Here is a 6,000-nt window from a genome sequence, read left to right on the forward strand (position 1 = left end):
ACTGAAATATACACTACTAACATATTGAGACATTTTTTAATGTGATAAAACTGAAACTTGTCTTTGACTGTGGAGAGTTGGAGAGATGCTGCAACCTTCCCAAGCCCACACACCTGGACAGCCTTTGGGGAAGACCAGGGAGACTTCACTCTGTCTAGAGATACTGTGTAATTGATTGGGTCAGACTAAAAGTTCTAAGCCAGACCAGCTCATAAAGCAAATATTTTTCCTACCAACCAGCAAGTGGAATGGAGGAAGAAGCTCAGAGTGCTGAAGAAATCACCTTTCTCTGCACATGTAAATTGTGGTGTGAATTGAAATTTGTGACTCCTGGACAGAGGGATATATTTTACATAGATATTGACCCACAATTTGGGTCCAGGTCTTCTTTCTGATATAACACCCATTGTTTCTTACATGAATCTCAATATACGCAGCTTCCTCTCCTCTCTTTTTGAACCATATACTGTTGTTCAGTCACTCAGTCATGTCCGACTCTTTGCAACCCCATGGACTGCAGCACGCCAGGCTTCCCTTCCATCACCATCTCCTGGAGTTTACTCAAACTCATGTTCACTGTACACAGCCTGCCATTTTCATTTTCATAGCATCAGTCACAGCATTGGAAAGACAATCTATCTGACAAGTGTCTATAGATTCACAAACCCTTAGCATCACATCCTGAATCTCACATAGTTGTGACTTAACTCACCTCCTGGTACCTAAATCCAATCGAGGCAGGCAACGCCCTGCCCTGGACCCCACTGGCCCCTCGAGCTCAACCACAGTGCAGCGGGCCGTTTCCTCCTGCGCCCCCAGTTTCTGTCTGAGCATCCCTGGCTGCTCGGAGAAGCCTTCTCTGGGGTGCCTGGAGCTGGCTTAGCCCTTGTGCAAGGCAGCCCAGGACTGCTGGGAGACAGGAAGACCCACCCCTCAACCCCGGGGGCGGCAGGTGCTGGGCCAATGTCTCAGCTCAGAGACACACGGACACAGCTCTGAAGCACATTCCACACAGCTCCCCAGAGTGTGTCCATGGACCTGGGCCCCATCCACCCCTGGGCGCAGTAACCATCTCCAGAACGTATCCTTTCTGCTGGTTGATGCCCCCATCCCTCTCCCCTCACTTTCCCTTTCTCTCTTCCTGGGATCACTCACCAGTTAAGCTTCTTGAACCCAAACCCCTGTCTCAGGTCTACTTCTCATGGGAACCGTACAGAACACCATTCTCATCATCAAGGAGCCATTTGTTGTCCATGGGTGCCCTGCCTTTGCAGTGCAGAGTTGACCCGTGGACGCAGTCCAGGGGTGGATCAAGGCCCAGGTGGTATGGCCTGCAGGAGGCTCTAGAACCCAGGATGAGCTAGAACGAGACCTCGGTGGAGAAGTAGACCTGGAGAGATTTGGGGACTTGCCGTCTTGCAGTGGGACTGGCAAGGCAGCTAGTAGCGAAGAAGCTGATGGCTCTGCCTCTGTCTAAAGATGCCCCAAGCTTCCTGTTCTCCAGGAAAAACTCGCCCTGCCAACGGCTACCACCAAGGCAAACAGCACAACCCTCCCCTGGCCCAGAAAGAAGTCCCGGGAAGTCAGAGCGAAACACACATGGTGTTACCTGCTTCGCCCAGGGATGGCCAGGACCACATGGCCTGTGGCGTCAGAAGAATCCAGCCCGACTCAGCACAGATGGCAACTCACGGGGCCTCCCAGACCCGCCGCACTCTGAGGATACAGGCACTCAGCTCTCTGTGGACATCGGAGAGCATCCCCGGGGCAGTGCTGGCTGTTCCTCACGCTGTTCCTCCCACAGCCCGGCTTTCACTGAGTCCACCCAGGTTCACAGGCTCATCTGCGATGGAACTCAGCCCAGGACGCGGCGGCTGTCTGCCCCTGTCTCCCGCCAGACCGCGGGCCCCCTGATGGCTGCGTGTGTCCTCTTTATCTTGGTGCTCTCAGAGCCTGGCACACGGCAGATCCTGAATAAATGTTTTTTAAATCAGTTTGAAAGGAATTAAATTGGATCTGCTTAGGCTTGGATTAAAATACACTGGAGCGAAGAACAAAGCGTAATGTGATTTGTGTGCGTTGTTCGAGAAATAGATGAGAGATACATGGATACATAGGTAGATAATAGGTGATTGATTGACAGAGAGATAACAGATGATCGATAGATAATACATGAGAGACAGAATACATGATAGAACAGATCGATATAGTAAGGGATAGAACAGATAGATAGAAAGATAGATGACAGATAGGGAAAGAATATACACTTATGTGGAAACACACACACATACGCTCTCTTCCAATTGGGTCTGAGTTGAGGCCAACCAATTTGTGCTCACTCCACTAATCAATCAGGTTCAGAGCTCTGTTCCTTGATGACTAGGCTCAACAGACGATTCCAAGTCATCACTGTGGAAACACAGCCTCAGAACCCAGGGCGCCACAATCCAGTTCCAAAGAAAAGAAAATACAAACATGTTCTCCAAAGCTTTCAGTTCTAGAGAGCCATTTTCCCTTTGCCTATTGTTCCTGGGCGCACACGAGACCCAGTCTGCTAATGAATAGACGGCTTCAGCTGTCCGTTTACTCTTGGCAATCGAGATTAAAGTTACATACGTTTTATGATCCACCCCCACCCCAGCCCCGTATAAACCCCCCATGGCCCCGCTGCCGCCCCCCACTCCTGTCATTTCCCACCACCTCTGCGGCCACTCCGGGGACTGAACCCCTTTCATGAGCTCCAGCAGAGCCTGCCAGCCCCCAAGTCCCAGGGCAGGCCACCTCACCCCAGACCAGACCATGTCTGTTGAGTTAGCTGTCTGTTTCTATGGGGTCTATCACCAGAGTAGTTACATTCTTTCACTGCTAAAGTCACTGGGATTTTTTTTTTTTAACAATCCTTGGAAATGATCCCAGTTTAAGAAGGAATGAAATTCAACATTCAGCCAAACACAACTTTTGAATAATTTAAATGAGAGCTACTAAGTCTTCGGAAAACAACTCCAACCCTGTGTTCTCCGATGTGAACAGAAAAAAAAAAAAAAAAAAATTATGCACCAACGTGCAGAATTTGAGCCCATGCAGACGGCACGCTTTGCACCATGGGCTGTTGTTCCTGTCTTGGCAGAAGTGTTTCCATGACTGGCACTGAGAAGGGCTCCACGCCCGCCCTTTGGCAAACTGGACCTCTAGTTTTGCCGTGTGGAGATCTCTAAATTCTATTACGGTTAAACCCATCATCAGATTTCCCTGGGGTTGCGTTTCTCGTCCTCTTAAATGGATACATCAGAGTCTGAGCGACAGCAAGGAGCCAGGTGGCTCAGCCTCTGTTTGGCCAAAATGCCCTCTCACTTTCAGAAGAATCACAGTGGTCATCTGACAGACAAAGACGTGTAAAAACAGAATAGAGCTTTGGATGCTTCCGAGACCTAAAGCGGAGAAACCCCAAACCATCTCAGAGAACTCTCCGTACTCCCTGGGCCCTGAGCACAGTCGTTGCTGTTCAGTCGCTCAGTCATGTCCGACCCTTTTGTGACCCCAAGGACCGTAGCCCGCCAGGCTCCTCTGTCCATGGGATTCTGCAGGCAAGAATCCTGGAGTGGGTTGTCATCCCCTTCTCCAGGTACTCATAGAGAAACACTGAATGAGATGACCGGCTTCTCATCCACTTGTGATGCCCTCGACAGCCGTCAAGGAGAGATCTGAGAAATTATTACTCCTCACCCACAACACATGCTTTCCTGTGCCTGGAGCCATGCGAGGTACCAAGATATAGAACTAAAGATCTCAGTTTTCCCAAGCTCGCTTCCTTATGAGGAAGTCATGACCTCTACACAGGAATCTACATAAAGGATATGTAAAACGAAGGCTATCGAAGTGAGCAGAGGACCATTACAGAGTTCAGCTGCAGGCAAAATCCTTCCTGACCCCAGAAACCAAGGTGGTCTTCCTGTAAGCGGTTCAAGCTGGAATGTGTTTCCTCTGTACTTTTCTTTATTCTCCTGAAAGTGGATCAGGCACCGGCTAGAGAAGCACGCATCCATTTATGCATTCAGTGTGCACACATTGAGCACCTAGTGTATGCATCATGCCAGGCACTGACAATGGAAAGATGATATGCCCTCTGCCCTCCAGGAACTCAGGATCTGGTGGGGGAGAAGGGTATGCAAACTCATCCTTGCAGAGGGCTGAGATAAGTGTAACGAGAGAAACTGGCTCGGTTCACAAGAGTCACTCAGGTCAGCCCAAATGCAATACAGATATGGAGATGTTCAGTAGACGAAAGTTATGTTGGTCCAGGAAGCTGTACTTAGATGCCCAAGCAAAGTCACAGCAAGGCCAATGATGCCCACTGACCCCAAAATTACAAGTAAACCCACTGTGTGAATGAGCAGGACTCAAAGATAAATCTTGGTATACAAATTCCATAGATTACCGTTACACCCTGCTTTGTAGACATATGGTCATCCTAATAAGATAAACTCCAAACATACACATTTTTAAATCGGGAGTAAAAGACACAACGTATTTGGCACACATTAGGACACTTGTTGAGCTTATTGATTCAAGACTCGGGAATTCAACCCTACTTCTGTAATCTAAGCATGACTTTGCATATCTTCCGTCAAAGGCTAGCAACGCCTTCTAGACTTTATGATGTTTTTAAGGAGACATTTACTGCTGGGGTCTGACTAACACCATTAAGAAAATCAGTTATAAATTCAAAAGTGAAATTATGTTGTGGAGCCTTCCCGGACCTTGGCCCACAAAACATCTCTTATTCAAGGTGTCAGAGACCCCCTTCTTCTCTCACTGCCTGTCTCTTTCTGCCTCCTACAACCGACGTTTTATTACCTCCCTACATGAATCATTTCTCAGCTCTAAGGGTGCCTGGTCTTTTCACTGAGGTTGAGGGCTTTTCAAAATCCAGCCAATTCACCCTCTTTTTCCAGCTCTTGACTCTTCTGAGAATTTCAATTACAGGAATTCGATTTGACTTTAAACGCAGGAAGTTTTAACAGTATTACGGGATTATTTGTTTCAGTTCAGCTGTTGCTGAATCCCTTATGAAACAAGTAAGATACAGTTGATTTTCTATGCTTCCTTGATAGCTCAGTTGGTAAAGAATCTGCCTGCAATGCAGGAGACCCCTTGCTTCGATTCTTCGGTTGGGAAGATCCCCTGGAGAAGGGATAGGCTACCTTCTCCAGTGTTCCTGGCTTTCCCCCTTGTGGCTCAGCTGGTAAAGAATAGTACCAATGTACAGAGTAGATTGTTTGAAATTGTCAGCAAGGGCTTCCCTGGGGTTAAGAATCCTCCTGCCAATGCAGGAGACACAAGTTTGACCCCTGATCCAGGAAGATCCAACATGCTGTAGAGCAACTGAGACCGTGAGTCACCTCTATCGAGCCTGTCCTCTGGGGCCCAGGAGCCAGGACTACCTGGCTGAGCGCCCTGGAGCCCACACACCAAAACAGGAGAAGCCACAGCAATGAGAAGCCTGAGTGCGGCAACTGGAGAAGAGCCCTGTCCTCCACAATCAGGAACCGAGACCCAGCGCAGCCAGAAATCAGTAAATACAACTATTTTTCCTTTTTAAAAAGTTGGTCAGCAAATTAACCAATCCTGAAGAGCTGAAAAGTCTACCCCAACGCTATAAGGATGATTTTTGGATATTTTTAGTAAAAGGCTAACCGTGACCCCTAAAGAGATGATAAATAGATCTGCAACTGGGTTCTCAGGTTTTAAACCTCTAGTTAACAGGACCATGTGTACCACCTTGTAGGCTATATTTTGAAATGGGCTATTAGAGAGGGAGGCAGAAAAATAAAATATATATTTGAATTTGTATTTGAATTTTCTTAGCGTTTGCTTATTTGAAGCTTATTTTTGTACCGAGTATTCACCCACTTCTGCTTTGCTTTGTTTCAGTGAAAATTGAAACCCATTTTCAGCTTTCTGAGGAAATATTATTCGGTTTTTGATATCCAGTAAACAGCA

Source organism: Bos javanicus, chromosome 1 (genome assembly GCF_032452875.1).
Source record: "Bos javanicus breed banteng chromosome 1, ARS-OSU_banteng_1.0, whole genome shotgun sequence".
Taxonomy (NCBI): domain Eukaryota; kingdom Metazoa; phylum Chordata; class Mammalia; order Artiodactyla; family Bovidae; genus Bos; species Bos javanicus.